Consider the following 25,531-nt stretch of genomic DNA (forward strand, 5'->3'; position numbering starts at 1 on the left):
ACATACTACAATGACAATTGTCTAAAACAACTCTCTTGTCTGCGCCTTTCATCAGTTTACGTGCAGCACAGATGTTTTGTATGTGGAACCTAACTCCAAAATGACTGTCTGACTTCAATGGCATTTGCATCGGAAATGGAAATGGCTGAGTGGTAGAGTTCAGATGGACGGAAGATATTGCGCAGATGCACTCATAGAGTGCATCCGCGCTGACCGGATGCACATGCAACGCTTTCATGCTCTCGTTTCTGCGCTGCAGTGCATGTTTTGCAACATCTCACGATGCAACACGGATCTTTGTGTCTTTGAGGTGTTCATCGTAGAAGGAACCTTGCTGTGGTAGCAAAACACCCCTCCTTCAGTGTTTCCTGTGCAGGATGGGCAACGGCAGTTACTTGAAAAGCCGCTCCAGTGCCGGGAAGTTGCTTCTATAAAGGGGGCACCCAGATTTGAACTGGGGACCTCTTGATCTGCAGTCAAATGCTCTACCACTGAGCTATACCCCCAACAGAAAACTGCGGTGCATGTTTATACTTTCCACATACTACAGTGACAATTGTCGAAAACAACTCTTTTGTCTGTGCCTTTCAACAGTTTACGTGCAGCACAGATGTTTTGTATGTGGAACCTAACTCCAAAATGACTGTCTGACTTCAATGGCATTTGCATCGGAAATGGAAATGGCTGAGTGGTAGAGTTCAGATGGACGGAAGATATTGCGCAGATGCACTCATCGAGTGCATCCGCGCTGACCATATGCACGTGCGATGCTTTCATGCTCTCGTTTCAGCGCTGCAGTGCATGTTTTGCAACATCTCACGATGCAACACGGATCTTCGTGTCTTTGAGGTGTTCATCGTAGAAGGAACCTTGCTGTGGTAGCAAAACACCCCTCCTTCAGTGTTTCCTGTGCAGGAGGGGCAACGGCAGTTACTTGAAAAGCCGCTCCAGTGCCGGGAAGTTGCTTGTGTAAAGGGGGCACCCAGATTTGAACTGGGGACCTCTTGATCTGCAGTCAAATGCTCCACTGAGCTACACCCCCACTGGAAAACTGCGGTGCATGTTTACACTTTCCACATACTACAGTGACAATTGTCTAAAACAACTCTGTTGTCTGTGCCTTTCAACAGTTTACGTGCAGTACAGATGTTTTGTATGTGGAACCTAACTCCAAAATGACTGTCTGACTTCAATGGCATTTGCATCGGAAATGGAAATGGCTGAGTGGTAGAGTTCAGATGGACGGAAGATATTGCGCAGATGCACTCATAGAGTGCATCCGCGCTGACCGTATGTACGTGCAACGCTTTCATGCTCTCGTTTCGGGGCTGCAGTGCATGTTTTGCAACATCTCACGATGCAACACGGATCTTTGTGTCTTTGAGGTGTTCATCGTAGAAGGAACCTTGCTGTGGTAGCAAAACACCCCCCCTTCAGTGTTTCCTGTGCAGGATGGGCAACGGCAGTTACTTGAAAAGCCGCCCCAGTGCAGGGAAGTTGCTTCTATAAAGGGGGCACCCAGATTTGAACTGGGGGACCTCTTGATCTGCAGTCAAATGCTCTACCACTGAGCTATACCCCCAACAGCAAACTGCGGTGCATGTTTACACTTTCCACATACTACAGTGACAATTGTCTAAAACAACTCTCTTGTCTGCGCCTTTCAACAGTTTACGTGCAGCACAGATGTTTTGTATGTGGAACCTAACTCCAAAATGACTGGCTGACTTCAATGGCATTTGCATCGGAAATGGAAATGGCTGAGTGGTAGAGTCCAGATGGACGGAAGATATTGCTCCGATGACCTCGGCGCTGACCGTATGCACGTGCAATGCTTTCATGCTCTCGTTTCAGCGCTGCAGTGCATGTTTTGCAACATCTCACGATGCAACACGGATCTTCGTGTCTTTGAGGTGTTCATCGTAGAAGGAACCTTGCTGTGGTATCAAAACACCCCTCCTTCAGTGTTTCCTGTGCAGGATGGGCAACGGCAGTTACTTGAAAAGCCGCTCCAGTGCAGGGAAGTTGCTTGTATAAAGGGGGCACCCAGATTTGAACTGGGGACCTCTTGATCTGCAGTTAAATGCTCTACCACTGAGCTATACCCCCAAGGGAAAACTGCGGTGCATGTTTATACTTTCCACATACTACAGTGACAATTGTCGAAAACAACTCTTTTGTCTGTGCCTTTCAACAGTTTACGTGCAGCACAGATGTTTTGTATGTGGAACCTAACTCCAAAATGACTGTCTGACTTCAATGGCATTTGCATCGGAAATGGAAATGGCTGAGTGGTAGAGTTCAGATGGACGGAAGATATTGCGCAGATGCACTCATAGAGTGCATCCGCGCTGACCGGATGCACATGCAACGCTTTCATGCTCTCGTTTCTGCGCTGCAGTGCATGTTTTGCAACATCTCACGATGCAACACGGATCTTCGTGTCTTTGAGGTGTTCATCGTAGAAGGAACCTTGCTGTGGTAGCAAAACACCCCTCCTTCAGTGTTTCCTGTGCAGGATGGGCAACGGCAGTTACTTGAAAAGCCGCTCCAGTGCAGGGAAGTTGCTTGTATAAAGGGGGCACCCAGATTTGAACTGGGGACCTCTTGATCTGCAGTCAAATGCTCTACCACTGAGCTATACCCCCAACAGCAAACTGCGGTGCATGTTTATACTTTCCACATACTACAGTGACAATTGTCGAAAACAACTCTTTTGTCTGTGCCTTTCAACAGTTTACGTGCAGCACAGATGTTTTGTATGTGGAACCTAACTCCAAAATGACTGTCTGACTTCAATGGCATTTGCATCGGAAATGGAAATGGCTGAGTGGTAGAGTTCAGATGGACGGAAGATATTGCTCCGATGAACTCGGCGCTGACCGTATGCACGTGCAACGCTTTCATGCTCTCGTTTCTGCGCTGCAGTGCATGTTTTGCAACATCTCACGATGCAACACGGATCTTTGTGTCTTTGAGGTGTTCATCGTAGAAGGAACCTTGCTGTGGTAGCAAAACACACCACCTTCAGTGTTTCCTGTGCAGGATGGGCAACGGCAGTTACTTGAAAAGCCGCTCCAGTGCAGGGAAGTTGCTTGTATAAAGGGGGCACCCAGATTTGTACTGGGGACATCTGGATCTGCAGTCAAATGCTCTACCACTGAGCTATACTCCCACGAGAAAACGGCGGTGCATGTTTACACTTTCCACATACTACAGTGACAATTGTCTAAAACAACTCTGTTGTCTGTGCCTTTCAACAGTTTACGTGCAGTACAGATGTTTTGTATGTGGAACCTAACTCCAAAATGACTGTCTGACTTCAATGGCATTTGCATCGGAAATGGAAATGGCTGAGTGGTAGAGTTCAGATGGACGGAAGATATTGCGCAGATGCACTCATAGAGTGCATCCGCGCTGACCGTATGTACGTGCAACGCTTTCATGCTCTCGTTTCGGGGCTGCAGTGCATGTTTTGCAACATCTCACGATGCAACACGGATCTTTGTGTCTTTGAGGTGTTCATCGTAGAAGGAACCTTGCTGTGGTAGCAAAACACCCCCCCTTCAGTGTTTCCTGTGCAGGATGGGCAACGGCAGTTACTTGAAAAGCCGCTCCAGTGCAGGGAAGTTGCTTCTATAAAGGGGGCACCCAGATTTGAACTGGGGGACCTCTTGATCTGCAGTCAAATGCTCTACCACTGAGCTATACCCCCAACAGCAAACTGCGGTGCATGTTTACACTTTCCACATACTACAGTGACAATTGTCTAAAACAACTCTCTTGTCTGCGCCTTTCAACAGTTTACGTGCAGTACAGATGTTTTGTATGTGGAACCTAACTCCAAAATGACTGTCTGACTTCAATGGCATTTGCATCGGAAATGGAAATGGCTGAGTGGTAGAGTTCAGATGGACGGAAGATATTGCGCAGATGCACTCATAGAGTGCATCCGCGCTGACCGTATGTACGTGCAACGCTTTCATGCTCTCGTTTCGGGGCTGCAGTGCATGTTTTGCAACATCTCACGATGCAACACGGATCTTTGTGTCTTTGAGGTGTTCATCGTAGAAGGAACCTTGCTGTGGTAGCAAAACACCCCCCCTTCAGTGTTTCCTGTGCAGGATGGGCAACGGCAGTTACTTGAAAAGCCGCTCCAGTGCAGGGAAGTTGCTTCTATAAAGGGGGCACCCAGATTTGAACTGGGGGACCTCTTGATCTGCAGTCAAATGCTCTACCACTGAGCTATACCCCCAACAGCAAACTGCGGTGCATGTTTACACTTTCCACATACTACAGTGACAATTGTCTAAAACAACTCTCTTGTCTGCGCCTTTCAACAGTTTACGTGCAGCACAGATGTTTTGTATGTGGAACCTAACTCCAAAATGACTGGCTGACTTCAATGGCATTTGCATCGGAAATGGAAATGGCTGAGTGGTAGAGTCCAGATGGACGGAAGATATTGCTCCGATGACCTCGGCGCTGACCGTATGCACGTGCAATGCTTTCATGCTCTCGTTTCAGCGCTGCAGTGCATGTTTTGCAACATCTCACGATGCAACACGGATCTTCGTGTCTTTGAGGTGTTCATCGTAGAAGGAACCTTGCTGTGGTATCAAAACACCCCTCCTTCAGTGTTTCCTGTGCAGGATGGGCAACGGCAGTTACTTGAAAAGCCGCTCCAGTGCAGGGAAGTTGCTTGTATAAAGGGGGCACCCAGATTTGTACTGGGGACATCTGGATCTGCAGTCAAATGCTCTACCACTGAGCTATACTCCCACGAGAAAACGGCGGTGCATGTTTACACTTTCCACATACTACAATGACAATTGTCTAAAACAACTCTCTTGTCTGCGCCTTTCATCAGTTTACGTGCAGCACAGATGTTTTGTATGTGGAACCTAACTCCAAAATGACTGTCTGACTTCAATGGCATTTGCATCGGAAATGGAAATGGCTGAGTGGTAGAGTTCAGATGGACGGAAGATATTGCGCAGATGCACTCATAGAGTGCATCCGCGCTGACCGAATGTACGTGCAACGCTTTCATGCTCTCGTTTCGGGGCTGCAGTGCATGTTTTGCAACATCTCACGATGCAACACGGATCTTTGTGTCTTTGAGGTGTTCATCGTAGAAGGAACCTTGCTGTGGTAGCAAAACACCCCTCCTTCAGTGTTTCCTGTGCAGGATGGGCAACGGCAGTTACTTGAAAAGCCGCTCCAGTGCTGCGAAGTCGCTTCTATAAAGGGGGCACCCAGATTTGAACTGGGGACCTCTTGATCTGCAGTCAAATGCTCTACCACTGAGCTATACCCCCAACAGAAAACTGCGGTGCATGTTTACACTTTCCACATACTACAGTGACAATTGTCTAAAACAACTCTCTTGTCTGCGCCTTTCAACAGTTTACGTGCAGCACAGATGTTTTGTTTGTGGAACCTAACTCCAAAATGACTGTCTGACTTCAATGGCATTTGCATCGGAAATGGAAATGGCTGAGTGGTAGAGTCCAGATGGACGGAAGATATTGCTCCGATGACCTCGGCGCTGACCGTATGCACGTGCAATGCTTTCATGCTCTCGTTTCAGCGCTGCAGTGCATGTTTTGCAACATCTCACGATGCAACACGGATCTTCGTGTCTTTGAGGTGTTCATCGTAGAAGGAACCTTGCTGTGTAGCAAAACACCCCTCCTTCAGTGTTTCCCGTGCAGGAGGGGCAACGGCAGTTACTTGAAAAGCCGCTCCAGTGCAGGGAAGTTGCTTGTATAAAGGGGGCACCCAGATTTGTACTGGGGACATCTGGATCTGCAGTCAAATGCTCTACCACTGAGCTATACTCCCACGAGAAAACGGCGGTGCATGTTTACACTTTCCACATACTACAATGACAATTGTCTAAAACAACTCTCTTGTCTGCGCCTTTCATCAGTTTACGTGCAGCACAGATGTTTTGTATGTGGAACCTAACACCAAAATGACTGTCTGACTTCAATGGCATTTGCATCGGAAATGGAAATGGCTGAGTGGTAGAGTTCAGATGGACGGAAGATATTGCGCAGATGCACTCATAGAGTGCATCCGCGCTGACCGGATGCACGTGCAACGCTTTCATGCTCACGTTTCTGCGCTGCAGTGCATGTTTTGCAACATCTCACGATGCAACACGGATCTTTGTGTCTTGAGGTGTTCATCGTAGAAGGAACCTTGCTGTGGTAGCAAAACACCCCTCCTTCAGTGTTTCCTGTGCAGGAGGGGCAACGGCAGTTACTTGAAAAGCCGCTCCAGTGCAGGGAAGTTGCTTGTATAAAGGGGGCACCCAGATTTGGGCTGGGGACCTCTTGATCTGCAGTCAAATGCTCTACCACTGAGCTATACCCCCAACTGAAAACTACGGTGCATGTTTATACTTTCCACATACTACAGTGACAATTGTCGAAAACAACTCTTTTGTCTGTGCCTTTCAACAGTTTACGTGCATCACAGATGTTTTGTATGTGGAACCTAACTCCAAAATGACTGTCTGACTTCAATGGCATTTGCATCGGAAATGGAAATGGCTGAGTGGTAGAGTCCAGATGGACGGAAGATATTGCTCCGATGACCTCGGCGCTGACCGTATGCACGTGCAATGCTTTCATGCTCTCGTTTCAGCGCTGCAGTGCATGTTTTGCAACATCTCACGATGCAACACGGATCTTCGTGTCTTTGAGGTGTTCATCGTAGAAGGAACCTTGCTGTGGTAGCAAAACACCCCCCCTTCAGTGTTTCCTGTGCAGGATGGGCAACGGCAGTTACTTGAAAAGCCGCTCCAGTGCAGGGAAGTTGCTTCTAAAAAGGGGGCACTCAGATTTGAACTGGGGACCTCTTGATCTGCAGTCAAATGCTCTACCACTGAGCTATACCCCCAACGGAAAACTGCGGTGCATGTTTATACTTTCCACATACTACAGTGACAATTGTCGAAAACAACTCTTTTGTCTGTGCCTTTCAACAGTTTACGTGCAGCACAGATGTTTTGTATGTGGAACCTAACTCCAAAATGACTGTCTGACTTCAATGGCATTTGCATCGGAAATGGAAATGGCTGAGTGGTAGAGTTCAGATGGACGGAAGATATTGCGCAGATGCACTCATCGAGTGCATCCGCGCTGACCATATGCACGTGCGATGCTTTCATGCTCTCGTTTCAGCGCTGCAGTGCATGTTTTGCAACATCTCACGATGCAACACGGATCTTTGTGTCTTTGAGGTGTTCATCGTAGAAGGAACCTTGCTGTGGTATCAAAACACCCCTCCTTCAGTGTTTCCTGTGCAGGATGGGCAACGGCAGTTACTTGAAAAGCCGCTCCAGTGCAGGGAAGTTGCTTGTATAAAGGGGGCACCCAGATTTGTACTGGGGACATCTGGATCTGCAGTCAAATGCTCTACCACTGAGCTATACTCCCACGAGAAAACGGCGGTGCATGTTTACACTTTCCACATACTACAATGACAATTGTCTAAAACAACTCTCTTGTCTGCGCCTTTCATCAGTTTATGTGCAGCACAGATGTTTTGTATGTGGAACCTAACTCCAAAATGACTGTCTGACTTCAATGGCATTTGCATCGGAAATGGAAATGGCTGAGTGGTAGAGTTCAGATGGACGGAAGATATTGCGCAGATGCACTCATAGAGTGCATCCGCGCTGACCGAATGTACGTGCAACGCTTTCATGCTCTCGTTTCGGGGCTGCAGTGCATGTTTTGCAACATCTCACGATGCAACACGGATCTTTGTGTCTTTGAGGTGTTCATCGTAGAAGGAACCTTGCTGTGGTAGCAAAACACCCCTCCTTCAGTGTTTCCTGTGCAGGATGGGCAACGGCAGTTACTTGAAAAGCCGCTCCAGTGCCGCGAAGTCGCTTCTATAAAGGGGGCACCCAGATTTGAACTGGGGACCTCTTGATCTGCAGTCAAATGCTCTACCACTGAGCTATACCCCCAACAGAAAACTGCGGTGCATGTTTACACTTTCCACATACTACAGTGACAATTGTCTAAAACAACTCTCTTGTCTGCGCCTTTCAACAGTTTACGTGCAGCACAGATGTTTTGTTTGTGGAACCTAACTCCAAAATGACTGTCTGACTTCAATGGCATTTGCATCGGAAATGGAAATGGCTGAGTGGTAGAGTCCAGATGGACGGAAGATATTGCTCCGATGACCTCGGCGCTGACCGTATGCACGTGCAATGCTTTCATGCTCTCGTTTCAGCGCTGCAGTGCATGTTTTGCAACATCTCACGATGCAACACGGATCTTCGTGTCTTTGAGGTGTTCATCGTAGAAGGAACCTTGCTGTGTAGCAAAACACCCCTCCTTCAGTGTTTCCCGTGCAGGAGGGGCAACGGCAGTTACTTGAAAAGCCGCTCCAGTGCAGGGAAGTTGCTTGTATAAAGGGGGCACCCAGATTTGTACTGGGGACATCTGGATCTGCAGTCAAATGCTCTACCACTGAGCTATACTCCCACGAGAAAACGGCGGTGCATGTTTACACTTTCCACATACTACAATGACAATTGTCTAAAACAACTCTCTTGTCTGCGCCTTTCATCAGTTTACGTGCAGCACAGATGTTTTGTATGTGGAACCTAACACCAAAATGACTGTCTGACTTCAATGGCATTTGCATCGGAAATGGAAATGGCTGAGTGGTAGAGTTCAGATGGACGGAAGATATTGCGCAGATGCACTCATAGAGTGCATCCGCGCTGACCGGATGCACGTGCAACGCTTTCATGCTCACGTTTCTGCGCTGCAGTGCATGTTTTGCAACATCTCACGATGCAACACGGATCTTTGTGTCTTGAGGTGTTCATCGTAGAAGGAACCTTGCTGTGGTAGCAAAACACCCCTCCTTCAGTGTTTCCTGTGCAGGAGGGGCAACGGCAGTTACTTGAAAAGCCGCTCCAGTGCCGCGAAGTCGCTTCTATAAAGGGGGCACCCAGATTTGAACTGGGGACCTCTTGATCTGCAGTCAAACGCTCCACCACTGAGCTATACCCCCAACAGAAAACTGCGGTGCATGTTTACACTTTCCACATACTACAGTGACAATTGTCTAAAACAACTCTCTTGTCTGCGCCTTTCAACAGTTTACGTGCAGCACAGATGTTTTGTTTGTGGAACCTAACTCCAAAATGACTGTCTGACTTCAATGGCATTTGCATCGGAAATGGAAATGGCTGAGTGGTAGAGTCCAGATGGACGGAAGATATTGCTCCGATGACCTCGGCGCTGACCGTATGCACGTGCAATGCTTTCATGCTCTCGTTTCAGCGCTGCAGTGCATGTTTTGCAACATCTCACGATGCAACACGGATCTTCGTGTCTTTGAGGTGTTCATCGTAGAAGGAACCTTGCTGTGTAGCAAAACACCCCTCCTTCAGTGTTTCCCGTGCAGGAGGGGCAACGGCAGTTACTTGAAAAGCCGCTCCAGTGCAGGGAAGTTGCTTGTATAAAGGGGGCACCCAGATTTGTACTGGGGACATCTGGATCTGCAGTCAAATGCTCTACCACTGAGCTATACTCCCACGAGAAAACGGCGGTGCATGTTTACACTTTCCACATACTACAATGACAATTGTCTAAAACAACTCTCTTGTCTGCGCCTTTCATCAGTTTACGTGCAGCACAGATGTTTTGTATGTGGAACCTAACACCAAAATGACTGTCTGACTTCAATGGCATTTGCATCGGAAATGGAAATGGCTGAGTGGTTGAGTTCAGATGGACGGAAGATATTGCGCAGATGCACTCATAGAGTGCATCCGCGCTGACCGTATGTACGTGCAACGCTTTCATGCTCTCGTTTCGGGGCTGCAGTGCATGTTTTGCAACATCTCACGATGCAACACGGATCTTCGTGTCTTTGAGGTGTTCATCGTAGAAGGAACCTTGCTGTGGTAGCAAAACACCCCTCCTTCAGTGTTTCCTGTGCAGGATGGGCAACGGCAGTTACTTGAAAAGCCGCTCCAGTGCCGGGAAGTTGCTTCTATAAAGGGGGCACCCAGATTTGAACTGGGGACCTCTTGATCTGCAGTCAAATGCTCTACCACTGAGCTATACCCCCAACAGAAAACTGCGGTGCATGTTTATACTTTCCACATACTACAGTGACAATTGTCGAAAACAACTCTTTTGTCTGTGCCTTTCAACAGTTTACGTGCAGCACAGATGTTTTGTATATGGAACCTAACTCCAAAATGACTGTCTGACTTCAATGGCATTTGCATCGGAAATGGAAATGGCTGAGTGGTAGAGTTCAGATGGACGGAAGATATTGCGCAGATGCACTCATCGAGTGCATCCGCGCTGACCATATGCACGTGCGATGCTTTCATGCTCTCGTTTCAGCGCTGCAGTGCATGTTTTGCAACATCTCACGATGCAACACGGATCTTCGTGTCTTTGAGGTGTTCATCGTAGAAGGAACCTTGCTGTGGTAGCAAAACACCCCTCCTTCAGTGTTTCCTGTGCAGGAGGGGCAACGGCAGTTACTTGAAAAGCCGCTCCAGTGCCGGGAAGTTGCTTGTGTAAAGGGGGCACCCAGATTTGAACTGGGGACCTCTTGATCTGCAGTCAAATGCTCCACTGAGCTACACCCCCACTGGAAAACTGCGGTGCATGTTTACACTTTCCACATACTACAGTGACAATTGTCTAAAACAACTCTGTTGTCTGTGCCTTTCAACAGTTTACGTGCAGTACAGATGTTTTGTATGTGGAACCTAACTCCAAAATGACTGTCTGACTTCAATGGCATTTGCATCGGAAATGGAAATGGCTGAGTGGTAGAGTTCAGATGGACGGAAGATATTGCGCAGATGCACTCATAGAGTGCATCCGCGCTGACCGTATGTACGTGCAACGCTTTCATGCTCTCGTTTCGGGGCTGCAGTGCATGTTTTGCAACATCTCACGATGCAACACGGATCTTTGTGTCTTTGAGGTGTTCATCGTAGAAGGAACCTTGCTGTGGTAGCAAAACACCCCCCCTTCAGTGTTTCCTGTGCAGGATGGGCAACGGCAGTTACTTGAAAAGCCGCCCCAGTGCAGGGAAGTTGCTTCTATAAAGGGGGCACACAGATTTGAACTGGGGGACCTCTTGATCTGCAGTCAAATGCTCTACCACTGAGCTATACCCCCAACAGCAAACTGCGGTGCATGTTTACACTTTCCACATACTACAGTGACAATTGTCTAAAACAACTCTCTTGTCTGCGCCTTTCAACAGTTTACGTGCAGCACAGATGTTTTGTATGTGGAACCTAACTCCAAAATGACTGGCTGACTTCAATGGCATTTGCATCGGAAATGGAAATGGCTGAGTGGTAGAGTCCAGATGGACGGAAGATATTGCTCCGATGACCTCGGCGCTGACCGTATGCACGTGCAATGCTTTCATGCTCTCGTTTCAGCGCTGCAGTGCATGTTTTGCAACATCTCACGATGCAACACGGATCTTCGTGTCTTTGAGGTGTTCATCGTAGAAGGAACCTTGCTGTGGTATCAAAACACCCCTCCTTCAGTGTTTCCTGTGCAGGATGGGCAACGGCAGTTACTTGAAAAGCCGCTCCAGTGCAGGGAAGTTGCTTGTATAAAGGGGGCACCCAGATTTGAACTGGGGACCTCTTGATCTGCAGTTAAATGCTCTACCACTGAGCTATACCCCCAACGGAAAACTACGGTGCATGTTTATACTTTCCACATACTACAGTGACAATTGTCGAAAACAACTCTTTTGTCTGTGCCTTTCAACAGTTTACGTGCAGCACAGATGTTTTGTATGTGGAACCTAACTCCAAAATGACTGTCTGACTTCAATGGCATTTGCATCGGAAATGGAAATGGCTGAGTGGTAGAGTTCAGATGGACGGAAGATATTGCGCAGATGCACTCATCGAGTGCATCCGCGCTGACCATATGCACGTGCGATGCTTTCATGCTCTCGTTTCAGCGCTGCAGTGCATGTTTTGCAACATCTCATGATGCAACACGGATCTTCGTGTCTTTGAGGTGTTCATCGTAGAAGGAACCTTGCTGTAGTAGCAAAACACCCCTCCTTCAGTGTTTCCTGTGCAGGAGGGGCAACGGCAGTCACTTGAAAAGCCGCTCCAGTGCCGGGAAGTTGCTTGTGTAAAGGGGGCACCCAGATTTGAACTGGGGACCTCTTGATCTGCAGTCAAATGCTCCACTGAGCGACACCCCCACTGGAAAACTGCGGTGCATGTTTACACTTTCCACATACTACAGTGACAATTGTCTAAAACAACTCTGTTGTCTGTGCCTTTCAACAGTTTACGTGCAGCACAGATGTTTTGTATGTGGAACCTAACTCCAAAATGACTGTCTGACTTCAATGGCATTTGCATCGGAAATGGAAATGGCTGAGTGGTAGAGTTCAGATGGACGGAAGATATTGCGCAGATGCACTCATAGAGTGCATCCGCGCTGACCGTATGTACGTGCAACGCTTTCATGCTCTCGTTTCGGGGCTGCAGTGCATGTTTTGCAACATCTCACGATGCAACACGGATCTTTGTGTCTTTGAGGTGTTCATCGTAGAAGGAACCTTGCTGTGGTAGCAAAACAACCTTCCTTCAGTGTTTCCTGTGCAGGATGGGCAACGGCAGTTACTTGAAAAGCCGCTCCAGTGCCGGGAAGTTGCTTCTATAAAGGGGGCACCCAGATTTGAACTGGGGACCTCTTGATCTGCAGTCAAATGCTCTACCACTGAGCTATACTCCCACGAGAAAACGGCGGTGCATGTTTACACTTTCCACATACTACAGTGACAATTGTCTAAAACAACTCTCTTGTCTGCGCCTTTCAACAGTTTACGTGCAGCACAGATGTTTTGTATATGGAACCTAACTCCAAAATGACTGTCTGACTTCAATGGCATTTGCATCGGAAATGGAAATGGCTGAGTGGTAGAGTCCAGATGGACGGAAGATATTGCTCCGATGACCTCGGCGCTGACCGTATGCACGTGCAATGCTTTCATGCTCTCGTTTCAGCGCTGCAGTGCATGTTTTGCAACATCTCACGATGCAACACGGATCTTCGTGTCTTTGAGGTGTTCATCGTAGAAGGAACCTTGCTGTGGTAGCAAAACACACCACCTTCAGTGTTTCCTGTGCAGGATGGGCAACGGCAGTTACTTGAAAAGCCGCTCCAGTGCAGGGAAGTTGCTTCTAAAAAGGGGGCACTCAGATTTGAACTGGGGACCTCTTGATCTGCAGTCAAATGCTCTACCACTGAGCTATACCCCCAAGGGAAAACTGCGGTGCATGTTTATACTTTCCACATACTACAGTGACAATTGTCGAAAACAACTCTTTTGTCTGTGCCTTTCAACAGTTTACGTGCAGCACAGATGTTTTGTATGTGGAACCTAACTCCAAAATGACTGTCTGACTTCAATGGCATTTGCATCGGAAATGGAAATGGCTGAGTGGTAGAGTTCAGATGGACGGAAGATATTGCGCAGATGCACTCATAGAGTGCATCCGCGCTGACCGGATGCACATGCAACGCTTTCATGCTCTCGTTTCTGCGCTGCAGTGCATGTTTAGCAACATCTCACGATGCAACACGGATCTTCGTGTCTTTGAGGTGTTCATCGTAGAAGGAACCTTGCTGTGGTAGCAAAACACCCCTCCTTCAGTGTTTCCTGTGCAGGATGGGCAACGGCAGTTACTTGAAAAGCCGCTCCAGTGCAGGGAAGTTGCTTGTATAAAGGGGGCACCCAGATTTGAACTGGGGACCTCTTGATCTGCAGTCAAATGCTCTACCACTGAGCTATACCCCCAACAGCAAACTGCGGTGCATGTTTATACTTTCCACATACTACAGTGACAATTGTCGAAAACAACTCTTTTGTCTGTGCCTTTCAACAGTTTACGTGCAGCACAGATGTTTTGTATGTGGAACCTAACTCCAAAATGACTGTCTGACTTCAATGGCATTTGCATCGGAAATGGAAATGGCTGAGTGGTAGAGTTCAGATGGACGGAAGATATTGCTCCGATGAACTCGGCGCTGACCGTATGCACGTGCAACGCTTTCATGCTCTCGTTTCTGCGCTGCAGTGCATGTTTTGCAACATCTCACGATGCAACACGGATCTTTGTGTCTTTGAGGTGTTCATCGTAGAAGGAACCTTGCTGTGGTAGCAAAACACACCACCTTCAGTGTTTCCTGTGCAGGATGGGCAACGGCAGTTACTTGAAAAGCCGCTCCAGTGCAGGGAAGTTGCTTGTATAAAGGGGGCACCCAGATTTGTACTGGGGACATCTGGATCTGCAGTCAAATGCTCTACCACTGAGCTATACTCCCACGAGAAAACGGCGGTGCATGTTTACACTTTCCACATACTACAGTGACAATTGTCTAAAACAACTCTGTTGTCTGTGCCTTTCAACAGTTTACGTGCAGTACAGATGTTTTGTATGTGGAACCTAACTCCAAAATGACTGTCTGACTTCAATGGCATTTGCATCGGAAATGGAAATGGCTGAGTGGTAGAGTTCAGATGGACGGAAGATATTGCGCAGATGCACTCATAGAGTGCATCCGCGCTGACCGTATGTACGTGCAACGCTTTCATGCTCTCGTTTCGGGGCTGCAGTGCATGTTTTGCAACATCTCACGATGCAACACGGATCTTTGTGTCTTTGAGGTGTTCATCGTAGAAGGAACCTTGCTGTGGTAGCAAAACACCCCCCCTTCAGTGTTTCCTGTGCAGGATGGGCAACGGCAGTTACTTGAAAAGCCGCTCCAGTGCAGGGAAGTTGCTTCTATAAAGGGGGCACCCAGATTTGAACTGGGGGACCTCTTGATCTGCAGTCAAATGCTCTACCACTGAGCTATACCCCCAACAGCAAACTGCGGTGCATGTTTACACTTTCCACATACTACAGTGACAATTGTCTAAAACAACTCTCTTGTCTGCGCCTTTCAACAGTTTACGTGCAGTACAGATGTTTTGTATGTGGAACCTAACTCCAAAATGACTGTCTGACTTCAATGGCATTTGCATCGGAAATGGAAATGGCTGAGTGGTAGAGTTCAGATGGACGGAAGATATTGCGCAGATGCACTCATAGAGTGCATCCGCGCTGACCGTATGTACGTGCAACGCTTTCATGCTCTCGTTTCGGGGCTGCAGTGCATGTTTTGCAACATCTCACGATGCAACACGGATCTTTGTGTCTTTGAGGTGTTCATCGTAGAAGGAACCTTGCTGTGGTAGCAAAACACCCCCCCTTCAGTGTTTCCTGTGCAGGATGGGCAACGGCAGTTACTTGAAAAGCCGCTCCAGTGCAGGGAAGTTGCTTCTATAAAGGGGGCACCCAGATTTGAACTGGGGGACCTCTTGATCTGCAGTCAAATGCTCTACCACTGAGCTATACCCCCAACAGCAAACTGCGGTGCATGTTTACACTTTCCACATACTACAGTGACAATTGTCTAAAACAACTCTCTTGTCTGCGCCTTTCAACAGTTTACGTGCAGCACAGATGTTTTGTATGTGGAACCTAACTCCAAAATGACTGGCTGACTTCAATGGCATTTGCATCGGAAATGGAAATGGCTGAGTGGTAGAGTCCAGATGGACGGAAGATATTGCTCCGATGACCTCGGCGCTGACCGTATGCACGTGCAATGCTTTCATGCTCTCGTTTCAGCGCTGCAGTGCATGTTTTGCAACATCTCACGATGCAACACGGATCTTCGTGTCTTTGAGGTGTTCATCGTAGAAGGAACCTTGCTGTGGTATCAAAACACCCCTCCTTCAGTGTTTCCTGTGCAGGATGGGCAACGGCAGTTACTTGAAAAGCCGCTCCAGTGCAGGGAAGTTGCTTGTATAAAGGGGGCACCCAGATTTGTACTGGGGACATCTGGATCTGCAGTCAAATGCTCTACCACTGAGCTATACTCCCACGAGAAAACGGCGGTGCATGTTTACACTTTCCACATACTACAATGACAATTGTCTAAAACAACTCTCTTGTCTGCGCCTTTCATCAGTTTACGTGCAGCACAGATGTTTTGTATGTGGAACCTAACTCCAAAATGACTGTCTGACTTCAATGGCATTTGCATCGGAAATGGAAATGGCTGAGTGGTAGAGTTCAGATGGACGGAAGATATTGCGCAGATGCACTCATAGAGTGCATCCGCGCTGACCGAATGTACGTGCAACGCTTTCATGCTCTCGTTTCGGGGCTGCAGTGCATGTTTTGCAACATCTCACGATGCAACACGGATCTTTGTGTCTTTGAGGTGTTCATCGTAGAAGGAACCTTGCTGTGGTAGCAAAACACCCCTCCTTCAGTGTTTCCTGTGCAGGATGGGCAACGGCAGTTACTTGAAAAGCCGCTCCAGTGCTGCGAAGTCGCTTCTATAAAGGGGGCACCCAGATTTGAACTGGGGACCTCTTGATCTGCAGTCAAATGCTCTACCACTGAGCTATACCCCCAACAGAAAACTGCGGTGCATGTTTACACTTTCCACATACTACAGTGACAATTGTCTAAAACAACTCTCTTGTCTGCGCCTTTCAACAGTTTACGTGCAGCACAGATGTTTTGTTTGTGGAACCTAACTCCAAAATGACTGTCTGACTTCAATGGCATTTGCATCGGAAATGGAAATGGCTGAGTGGTAGAGTCCAGATGGACGGAAGATATTGCTCCGATGACCTCGGCGCTGACCGTATGCACGTGCAATGCTTTCATGCTCTCGTTTCGGCGATGCAGTGCATGTTTTGCAACATCTCACGATGCAACACGGATCTTTGTGTCTTTGAGGTGTTCATCAAAGAAGGAACCTTGCTGTGGTAGCAAAACACCCCTCCTTCAGTGTTTCCTGTGCAACGGCAGTCACTTGAAAAGCCGCTCCAGTGCAGGGAAGTTGCTTGCATAAAGGGGGCACCCAGATTTGTACTGGGGACATCTGGATCTGCAGTCAAATGCTCTACCACTGAGCTATACTCCCACGAGAAAACGGCGGTGCATGTTTACACTTTCCACATACTACAATGACAATTGTCTAAAACAACTCTCTTGTCTGCGCCTTTCATCAGTTTACGTGCAGCACAGATGTTTTGTATGTGGAACCTAACTCCAAAATGACTGTCTGACTTCAATGGCATTTGCATCGGAAATGGAAATGGCTGAGTGGTAGAGTTCAGATGGACGGAAGATATTGCGCAGATGCACTCATAGAGTGCATCCGCGCTGACCGTATGTACGTGCAACGCTTTCATGCTCTCGTTTCGGGGCTGCAGTGCATGTTTTGCAACATCTCACGATGCAACACGGATCTTTGTGTCTTTGAGGTGTTCATCGTAGAAGGAACCTTGCTGTGGTAGCAAAACACCCCTCCTTCAGTGTTTCCTGTGCAGGATGGGCAACGGCAGTTACTTGAAAAGCCGCTCCAGTGCAGGGAAGTTGCTTCTAAAAAGGGGGCACTCAGATTTGAACTGGGGACCTCTTGATCTGCAGTCAAATGCTCTACCACTGAGCTATACCCCCAACGGAAAACTGCGGTGCATGTTTATACTTTCCACATACTACAGTGACAATTGTCGAAAACAACTCTTTTGTCTGTGCCTTTCAACAGTTTACGTGCAGCACAGATGTTTTGTATGTGGAACCTAACTCCAAAATGACTGTCTGACTTCAATGGCATTTGCATCGGAAATGGAAATGGCTGAGTGGTAGAGTTCAGATGGACGGAAGATATTGCGCAGATGCACTCATCGAGTGCATCCGCGCTGACCATATGCACGTGCGATGCTTTCATGCTCTCGTTTCAGCGCTGCAGTGCATGTTTTGCAACATCTCACGATGCAACACGGATCTTTGTGTCTTTGAGGTGTTCATCGTAGAAGGAACCTTGCTGTGGTATCAAAACACCCCTCCTTCAGTGTTTCCTGTGCAGGATGGGCAACGGCAGTTACTTGAAAAGCCGCTCCAGTGCAGGGAAGTTGCTTGTATAAAGGGGGCACCCAGATTTGTACTGGGGACATCTGGATCTGCAGTCAAATGCTCTACCACTGAGCTATACTCCCACGAGAAAACGGCGGTGCATGTTTACACTTTCCACATACTACAATGACAATTGTCTAAAACAACTCTCTTGTCTGCGCCTTTCATCAGTTTACGTGCAGCACAGATGTTTTGTATGTGGAACCTAACTCCAAAATGACTGTCTGACTTCAATGGCATTTGCATCGGAAATGGAAATGGCTGAGTGGTAGAGTTCAGATGGACGGAAGATATTGCGCAGATGCACTCATAGAGTGCATCCGCGCTGACCGAATGTACGTGCAACGCTTTCATGCTCTCGTTTCGGGGCTGCAGTGCATGTTTTGCAACATCTCACGATGCAACACGGATCTTTGTGTCTTTGAGGTGTTCATCGTAGAAGGAACCTTGCTGTGGTAGCAAAACACCCCTCCTTCAGTGTTTCCTGTGCAGGATGGGCAACGGCAGTTACTTGAAAAGCCGCTCCAGTGCCGCGAAGTCGCTTCTATAAAGGGGGCACCCAGATTTGAACTGGGGACCTCTTGATCTGCAGTCAAATGCTCTACCACTGAGCTATACCCCCAACAGAAAACTGCGGTGCATGTTTACACTTTCCACATACTACAGTGACAATTGTCTAAAACAACTCTCTTGTCTGCGCCTTTCAACAGTTTACGTGCAGCACAGATGTTTTGTTTGTGGAACCTAACTCCAAAATGACTGTCTGACTTCAATGGCATTTGCATCGGAAATGGAAATGGCTGAGTGGTAGAGTCCAGATGGACGGAAGATATTGCTCCGATGACCTCGGCGCTGACCGTATGCACGTGCAATGCTTTCATGCTCTCGTTTCAGCGCTGCAGTGCATGTTTTGCAACATCTCACGATGCAACACGGATCTTCGTGTCTTTGAGGTGTTCATCGTAGAAGGAACCTTGCTGTGTAGCAAAACACCCCTCCTTCAGTGTTTCCCGTGCAGGAGGGGCAACGGCAGTTACTTGAAAAGCCGCTCCAGTGCAGGGAAGTTGCTTGTATAAAGGGGGCACCCAGATTTGTACTGGGGACATCTGGATCTGCAGTCAAATGCTCTACCACTGAGCTATACTCCCACGAGAAAACGGCGGTGCATGTTTACACTTTCCACATACTACAATGACAATTGTCTAAAACAACTCTCTTGTCTGCGCCTTTCATCAGTTTACGTGCAGCACAGATGTTTTGTATGTGGAACCTAACACCAAAATGACTGTCTGACTTCAATGGCATTTGCATCGGAAATGGAAATGGCTGAGTGGTAGAGTTCAGATGGACGGAAGATATTGCGCAGATGCACTCATAGAGTGCATCCGCGCTGACCGGATGCACGTGCAACGCTTTCATGCTCACGTTTCTGCGCTGCAGTGCATGTTTTGCAACATCTCACGATGCAACACGGATCTTTGTGTCTTGAGGTGTTCATCGTAGAAGGAACCTTGCTGTGGTAGCAAAACACCCCTCCTTCAGTGTTTCCTGTGCAGGAGGGGCAACGGCAGTTACTTGAAAAGCCGCTCCAGTGCCGCGAAGTCGCTTCTATAAAGGGGGCACCCAGATTTGAACTGGGGACCTCTTGATCTGCAGTCAAACGCCCCACCACTGAGCTATACCCCCAACAGAAAACTGCGGTGCATGTTTACACTTTCCACATACTACAGTGACAATTGTCTAAAACAACTCTCTTGTCTGCGCCTTTCAACAGTTTACGTGCAGCACAGATGTTTTGTTTGTGGAACCTAACTCCAAAATGACTGTCTGACTTCAATGGCATTTGCATCGGAAATGGAAATGGCTGAGTGGTAGAGTCCAGATGGACGGAAGATATTGCTCCGATGACCTCGGCGCTGACCGTATGCACGTGCAATGCTTTCATGCTCTCGTTTCAGCGCTGCAGTGCATGTTTTGCAACATCTCACGATGCAACACGGATCTTCGTGTCTTTGAGGTGTTCATCGTAGAAGGAACCTTGCTGTGTAGCAAAACACCCCTCCTTCAGTGTTTCCCGTGCAGGAGGGGCAACGGCAGTTACTTGAAAAGCCGCTCCAGTGCAGGGAAGTTGCTTGTATAAAGGGGGCACCCAGATTTGTACTGGGGACATCTGGATCTGCAGTCAAATGCTCTACCACTGAGCTATACTCCCACGAGAAAACGGCGGTGCATGTTTACACTTTCCACATACTACAATGACAATTGTCTAAAACAACTCTCTTGTCTGCGCCTTTCATCAGTTTACGTGCAGCACAGATGTTTTGTATGTGGAACCTAACTCCAAAATGACTGTCTGACTTCAATGGCATTTGCATCGGAAATGGAAATGGCTGAGTGGTAGAGTTCAGATGGACGGAAGATATTGCGCAGATGCACTCATAGAGTGCATCCGCGCTGACCGGATGCACATGCAACGCTTTCATGCTCTCGTTTCTGCGCTGCAGTGCATGTTTTGCAACATCTCACGATGCAACACGGATCTTCGTGTCTTTGAGGTGTTCATCGTAGAAGGAACCTTGCTGTGGTAGCAAAACACCCCTCCTTCAGTGTTTCCTGTGCAGGATGGGCAACGGCAGTTACTTGAAAAGCCGCTCCAGTGCAGGGAAGTTGCTTGTATAAAGGGGGCACCCAGATTTGAACTGGGGACCTCTTGATCTGCAGTCAAATGCTCTACCACTGAGCTATACCCCCAACGGAAAACTGCGGTGCATGTTTATACTTTCCACATACTACAGTGACAATTGTCGAAAACAACTCTTTTGTCTGTGCCTTTCAACAGTTTACGTGCAGCACAGATGTTTTGTATGTGGAACCTAACTCCAAAATGACTGTCTGACTTCAATGGCATTTGCATCGGAAATGGAAATGGCTGAGTGGTAGAGTTCAGATGGACGGAAGATATTGCGCAGATGCACTCATCGAGTGCATCCGCGCTGACCATATGCACGTGCGATGCTTTCATGCTCTCGTTTCAGCGCTGCAGTGCATGTTTTGCAACATCTCACGATGCAACACGGATCTTCGTGTCTTTGAGGTGTTCATCGTAGAAGGAACCTTGCTGTGGTAGCAAAACACCCCTCCTTCAGTGTTTCCTGTGCAGGAGGGGCAACGGCAGTTACTTGAAAAGCCGCTCCAGTGCCGGGAAGTTGCTTGTGTAAAGGGGGCACCCAGATTTGAACTGGGGACCTCTTGATCTGCAGTCAAATGCTCCACTGAGCTACACCCCCACTGGAAAACTGCGGTGCATGTTTACACTTTCCACATACTACAGTGACAATTGTCTAAAACAACTCTGTTGTCTGTGCCTTTCAACAGTTTACGTGCAGCACAGATGTTTTGTATGTGGAACCTAACTCCAAAATGACTGTCTGACTTCAATGGCATTTGCATCGGAAATGGAAATGGCTGAGTGGTAGAGTTCAGATGGACGGAAGATATTGCGCAGATGCACTCATAGAGTGCATCCGCGCTGACCGTATGTACGTGCAACGCTTTCATGCTCTCGTTTCGGGGCTGCAGTGCATGTTTTGCAACATCTCACGATGCAACACGGATCTTTGTGTCTTTGAGGTGTTCATCGTAGAAGGAACCTTGCTGTGGTAGCAAAACACCCCTCCTTCAGTGTTTCCTGTGCAGGATGGGCAACGGCAGTTACTTGAAAAGCCGCTCCAGTGCCGGGAAGTTGCTTCTATAAAGGGGGCACCCAGATTTGAACTGGGGACCTCTTGATCTGCAGTCAAATGCTCTACCACTGAGCTATACTCCCACGAGAAAACGGCGGTGCATGTTTACACTTTCCACATACTACAGTGACAATTGTCTAAAACAACTCTCTTGTCTGCGCCTTTCAACAGTTTACGTGCAGCACAGATGTTTTGTATGTGGAACCTAACTCCAAAATGACTGTCTGACTTCAATGGCATTTGCATCGGAAATGGAAATGGCTGAGTGGTAGAGTCCAGATGGACGGAAGATATTGCTCCGATGACCTCGGCGCTGACCGTATGCACGTGCAATGCTTTCATGCTCTCGTTTCAGCGCTGCAGTGCATGTTTTGCAACATCTCACGATGCAACACGGATCTTCGTGTCTTTGAGGTGTTCATCGTAGAAGGAACCTTGCTGTGGTAGCAAAACACACCACCTTCAGTGTTTCCTGTGCAGGATGGGGAACGGCAGTTACTTGAAAAGCCGCTCCAGTGCAGGGAAGTTGCTTGTATAAAGGGGGCACCCAGATTTGTACTGGGGACATCTGGATCTGCAGTCAAATGCTCTACCACTGAGCTATACTCCCACGAGAAAACGGCGGTGCATGTTTACACTTTCCACATACTACAATGACAATTGTCTAAAACAACTCTCTTGTCTGCGCCTTTCATCAGTTTACGTGCAGCACAGATGTTTTGTATGTGGAACCTAACTCCAAAATGACTGTCTGACTTCAATGGCATTTGCATCGGAAATGGAAATGGCTGAGTGGTAGAGTTCAGATGGACGGAAGATATTGCGCAGATGCACTCATAGAGTGCATCCGCGCTGACCGGATGCACATGCAACGCTTTCATGCTCTCGTTTCTGCGCTGCAGTGCATGTTTTGCAACATCTCACGATGCAACACGGATCTTTGTGTCTTTGAGGTGTTCATCGTAGAAGGAACCTTGCTGTGGTAGCAAAACACCCCTCCTTCAGTGTTTCCTGTGCAGGATGGGCAACGGCAGTTACTTGAAAAGCCGCTCCAGTGCCGGGAAGTTGCTTCTATAAAGGGGGCACCCAGATTTGAACTGGGGACCTCTTGATCTGCAGTCAAATGCTCTACCACTGAGCTATACCCCCAACAGAAAACTGCGGTGCATGTTTATACTTTCCACATACTACAGTGACAATTGTCGAAAACAACTCTTTTGTCTGTGCCTTTCAACAGTTTACGTGCAGCACAGATGTTTTGTATGTGGAACCTAACTCCAAAATGACTGTCTGACTTCAATGGCATTTGCATCGGAAATGGAAATGGCTGAGTGGTAGAGTTCAGATGGACGGAAGATATTGCGCAGATGCACTCATCGAGTGCATCCGCGCTGACCATATGCACGTGCGATGCTTTCATGCTCTCGTTTCAGCGCTGCAGTGCATGTTTTGCAACATCTCACGATGCAACACGGATCTTCGTGTCTTTGAGGTGTTCATCGTAGAAGGAACCTTGCTGTGGTAGCAAAACACCCCTCCTTCAGTGTTTCCTGTGCAGGAGGGGCAACGGCAGTTACTTGAAAAGCCGCTCCAGTGCCGGGAAGTTGCTTGTGTAAAGGGGGCACCCAGATTTGAACTGGGGACCTCTTGATCTGCAGTCAAATGCTCCACTGAGCTACACCCCCACTGGAAAACTGCGGTGCATGTTTACACTTTCCACATACTACAGTGACAATTGTCTAAAACAACTCTGTTGTCTGTGCCTTTCAACAGTTTACGTGCAGTACAGATGTTTTGTATGTGGAACCTAACTCCAAAATGACTGTCTGACTTCAATGGCATTTGCATCGGAAATGGAAATGGCTGAGTGGTAGAGTTCAGATGGACGGAAGATATTGCGCAGATGCACTCATAGAGTGCATCCGCGCTGACCGTATGTACGTGCAACGCTTTCATGCTCTCGTTTCGGGGCTGCAGTGCATGTTTTGCAACATCTCACGATGCAACACGGATCTTTGTGTCTTTGAGGTGTTCATCGTAGAAGGAACCTTGCTGTGGTAGCAAAACACCCCCCCTTCAGTGTTTCCTGTGCAGGATGGGCAACGGCAGTTACTTGAAAAGCCGCCCCAGTGCAGGGAAGTTGCTTCTATAAAGGGGGCACCCAGATTTGAACTGGGGGACCTCTTGATCTGCAGTCAAATGCTCTACCACTGAGCTATACCCCCAACAGCAAACTGCGGTGCATGTTTACACTTTCCACATACTACAGTGACAATTGTCTAAAACAACTCTCTTGTCTGCGCCTTTCAACAGTTTACGTGCAGCACAGATGTTTTGTATGTGGAACCTAACTCCAAAATGACTGGCTGACTTCAATGGCATTTGCATCGGAAATGGAAATGGCTGAGTGGTAGAGTCCAGATGGACGGAAGATATTGCTCCGATGACCTCGGCGCTGACCGTATGCACGTGCAATGCTTTCATGCTCTCGTTTCAGCGCTGCAGTGCATGTTTTGCAACATCTCACGATGCAACACGGATCTTCGTGTCTTTGAGGTGTTCATCGTAGAAGGAACCTTGCTGTGGTATCAAAACACCCCTCCTTCAGTGTTTCCTGTGCAGGATGGGCAACGGCAGTTACTTGAAAAGCCGCTCCAGTGCAGGGAAGTTGCTTGTATAAAGGGGGCACCCAGATTTGAACTGGGGACCTCTTGATCTGCAGTTAAATGCTCTACCACTGAGCTATACCCCCAACGGAAAACTACGGTGCATGTTTATACTTTCCACATACTACAGTGACAATTGTCGAAAACAACTCTTTTGTCTGTGCCTTTCAACAGTTTACGTGCAGCACAGATGTTTTGTATGTGGAACCTAACTCCAAAATGACTGTCTGACTTCAATGGCATTTGCATCGGAAATGGAAATGGCTGAGTGGTAGAGTTCAGATGGACGGAAGATATTGCGCAGATGCACTCATCGAGTGCATCCGCGCTGACCATATGCACGTGCGATGCTTTCATGCTCTCGTTTCAGCGCTGCAGTGCATGTTTTGCAACATCTCATGATGCAACACGGATCTTCGTGTCTTTGAGGTGTTCATCGTAGAAGGAACCTTGCTGTAGTAGCAAAACACCCCTCCTTCAGTGTTTCCTGTGCAGGAGGGGCAACGGCAGTCACTTGAAAAGCCGCTCCAGTGCCGGGAAGTTGCTTGTGTAAAGGGGGCACCCAGATTTGAACTGGGGACCTCTTGATCTGCAGTCAAATGCTCCACTGAGCGACACCCCCACTGGAAAACTGCGGTGCATGTTTACACTTTCCACATACTACAGTGACAATTGTCTAAAACAACTCTGTTGTCTGTGCCTTTCAACAGTTTACGTGCAGCACAGATGTTTTGTATGTGGAACCTAACTCCAAAATGACTGTCTGACTTCAATGGCATTTGCATCGGAAATGGAAATGGCTGAGTGGTAGAGTTCAGATGGACGGAAGATATTGCGCAGATGCACTCATAGAGTGCATCCGCGCTGACCGTATGTACGTGCAACGCTTTCATGCTCTCGTTTCGGGGCTGCAGTGCATGTTTTGCAACATCTCACGATGCAACACGGATCTTTGTGTCTTTGAGGTGTTCATCGTAGAAGGAACCTTGCTGTGGTAGCAAAACACCCCTCCTTCAGTGTTTCCTGTGCAGGATGGGCAACGGCAGTTACTTGAAAAGCCGCTCCAGTGCCGG

General features: G+C 48.0%; 25 non-coding genes across 25 annotated transcripts; all 25 read right to left on the minus strand.

Moving 5' to 3' along the window:
* Positions 1–434: 434 nt before the first annotated feature.
* Positions 435–506, minus strand: trnac-gca (transfer RNA cysteine (anticodon GCA)). Its single transcript has one exon. It is a non-coding gene; the product is annotated as a tRNA-Cys (tRNA).
* A 1,003-nt stretch (positions 507–1,509) lies between these two features.
* Positions 1,510–1,582, minus strand: trnac-gca (transfer RNA cysteine (anticodon GCA)). Its single transcript has one exon. It is a non-coding gene; the product is annotated as a tRNA-Cys (tRNA).
* A 455-nt stretch (positions 1,583–2,037) lies between these two features.
* Positions 2,038–2,109, minus strand: trnac-gca (transfer RNA cysteine (anticodon GCA)). The gene has a single exon. It is a non-coding gene; the product is annotated as a tRNA-Cys (tRNA).
* Positions 2,110–2,576: 467 nt separating this feature from the next.
* Positions 2,577–2,648, minus strand: trnac-gca (transfer RNA cysteine (anticodon GCA)). The gene has a single exon. It is a non-coding gene; the product is annotated as a tRNA-Cys (tRNA).
* A 994-nt stretch (positions 2,649–3,642) lies between these two features.
* trnac-gca (transfer RNA cysteine (anticodon GCA)) lies at positions 3,643–3,715 on the minus strand. Its single transcript has one exon. It is a non-coding gene; the product is annotated as a tRNA-Cys (tRNA).
* A 467-nt stretch (positions 3,716–4,182) lies between these two features.
* trnac-gca (transfer RNA cysteine (anticodon GCA)) lies at positions 4,183–4,255 on the minus strand. Its single transcript has one exon. It is a non-coding gene; the product is annotated as a tRNA-Cys (tRNA).
* Positions 4,256–5,249: 994 nt separating this feature from the next.
* On the minus strand, positions 5,250–5,321 carry trnac-gca (transfer RNA cysteine (anticodon GCA)). Its single transcript has one exon. It is a non-coding gene; the product is annotated as a tRNA-Cys (tRNA).
* A 1,519-nt stretch (positions 5,322–6,840) lies between these two features.
* trnac-gca (transfer RNA cysteine (anticodon GCA)) lies at positions 6,841–6,912 on the minus strand. The gene has a single exon. It is a non-coding gene; the product is annotated as a tRNA-Cys (tRNA).
* Positions 6,913–7,918: 1,006 nt separating this feature from the next.
* Positions 7,919–7,990, minus strand: trnac-gca (transfer RNA cysteine (anticodon GCA)). Its single transcript has one exon. It is a non-coding gene; the product is annotated as a tRNA-Cys (tRNA).
* Positions 7,991–8,982: 992 nt separating this feature from the next.
* On the minus strand, positions 8,983–9,054 carry trnac-gca (transfer RNA cysteine (anticodon GCA)). Its single transcript has one exon. It is a non-coding gene; the product is annotated as a tRNA-Cys (tRNA).
* Positions 9,055–10,047: 993 nt separating this feature from the next.
* trnac-gca (transfer RNA cysteine (anticodon GCA)) lies at positions 10,048–10,119 on the minus strand. The gene has a single exon. It is a non-coding gene; the product is annotated as a tRNA-Cys (tRNA).
* A 1,531-nt stretch (positions 10,120–11,650) lies between these two features.
* trnac-gca (transfer RNA cysteine (anticodon GCA)) lies at positions 11,651–11,722 on the minus strand. Its single transcript has one exon. It is a non-coding gene; the product is annotated as a tRNA-Cys (tRNA).
* A 1,003-nt stretch (positions 11,723–12,725) lies between these two features.
* Positions 12,726–12,797, minus strand: trnac-gca (transfer RNA cysteine (anticodon GCA)). The gene has a single exon. It is a non-coding gene; the product is annotated as a tRNA-Cys (tRNA).
* Positions 12,798–13,252: 455 nt separating this feature from the next.
* trnac-gca (transfer RNA cysteine (anticodon GCA)) lies at positions 13,253–13,324 on the minus strand. Its single transcript has one exon. It is a non-coding gene; the product is annotated as a tRNA-Cys (tRNA).
* A 467-nt stretch (positions 13,325–13,791) lies between these two features.
* On the minus strand, positions 13,792–13,863 carry trnac-gca (transfer RNA cysteine (anticodon GCA)). The gene has a single exon. It is a non-coding gene; the product is annotated as a tRNA-Cys (tRNA).
* A 994-nt stretch (positions 13,864–14,857) lies between these two features.
* trnac-gca (transfer RNA cysteine (anticodon GCA)) lies at positions 14,858–14,930 on the minus strand. Its single transcript has one exon. It is a non-coding gene; the product is annotated as a tRNA-Cys (tRNA).
* A 467-nt stretch (positions 14,931–15,397) lies between these two features.
* On the minus strand, positions 15,398–15,470 carry trnac-gca (transfer RNA cysteine (anticodon GCA)). The gene has a single exon. It is a non-coding gene; the product is annotated as a tRNA-Cys (tRNA).
* Positions 15,471–16,464: 994 nt separating this feature from the next.
* Positions 16,465–16,536, minus strand: trnac-gca (transfer RNA cysteine (anticodon GCA)). Its single transcript has one exon. It is a non-coding gene; the product is annotated as a tRNA-Cys (tRNA).
* A 985-nt stretch (positions 16,537–17,521) lies between these two features.
* On the minus strand, positions 17,522–17,593 carry trnac-gca (transfer RNA cysteine (anticodon GCA)). The gene has a single exon. It is a non-coding gene; the product is annotated as a tRNA-Cys (tRNA).
* Positions 17,594–18,599: 1,006 nt separating this feature from the next.
* trnac-gca (transfer RNA cysteine (anticodon GCA)) lies at positions 18,600–18,671 on the minus strand. The gene has a single exon. It is a non-coding gene; the product is annotated as a tRNA-Cys (tRNA).
* A 2,057-nt stretch (positions 18,672–20,728) lies between these two features.
* Positions 20,729–20,800, minus strand: trnac-gca (transfer RNA cysteine (anticodon GCA)). The gene has a single exon. It is a non-coding gene; the product is annotated as a tRNA-Cys (tRNA).
* Positions 20,801–21,803: 1,003 nt separating this feature from the next.
* Positions 21,804–21,875, minus strand: trnac-gca (transfer RNA cysteine (anticodon GCA)). The gene has a single exon. It is a non-coding gene; the product is annotated as a tRNA-Cys (tRNA).
* Positions 21,876–22,869: 994 nt separating this feature from the next.
* Positions 22,870–22,941, minus strand: trnac-gca (transfer RNA cysteine (anticodon GCA)). The gene has a single exon. It is a non-coding gene; the product is annotated as a tRNA-Cys (tRNA).
* A 1,003-nt stretch (positions 22,942–23,944) lies between these two features.
* trnac-gca (transfer RNA cysteine (anticodon GCA)) lies at positions 23,945–24,017 on the minus strand. The gene has a single exon. It is a non-coding gene; the product is annotated as a tRNA-Cys (tRNA).
* Positions 24,018–24,472: 455 nt separating this feature from the next.
* On the minus strand, positions 24,473–24,544 carry trnac-gca (transfer RNA cysteine (anticodon GCA)). Its single transcript has one exon. It is a non-coding gene; the product is annotated as a tRNA-Cys (tRNA).
* Between the last annotated feature and the right edge of the window lie 987 nt (positions 24,545–25,531).

Source organism: Chiloscyllium punctatum, chromosome 42 (genome assembly GCF_047496795.1).
Source record: "Chiloscyllium punctatum isolate Juve2018m chromosome 42, sChiPun1.3, whole genome shotgun sequence".
NCBI lineage: Eukaryota > Metazoa > Chordata > Chondrichthyes > Orectolobiformes > Hemiscylliidae > Chiloscyllium > Chiloscyllium punctatum.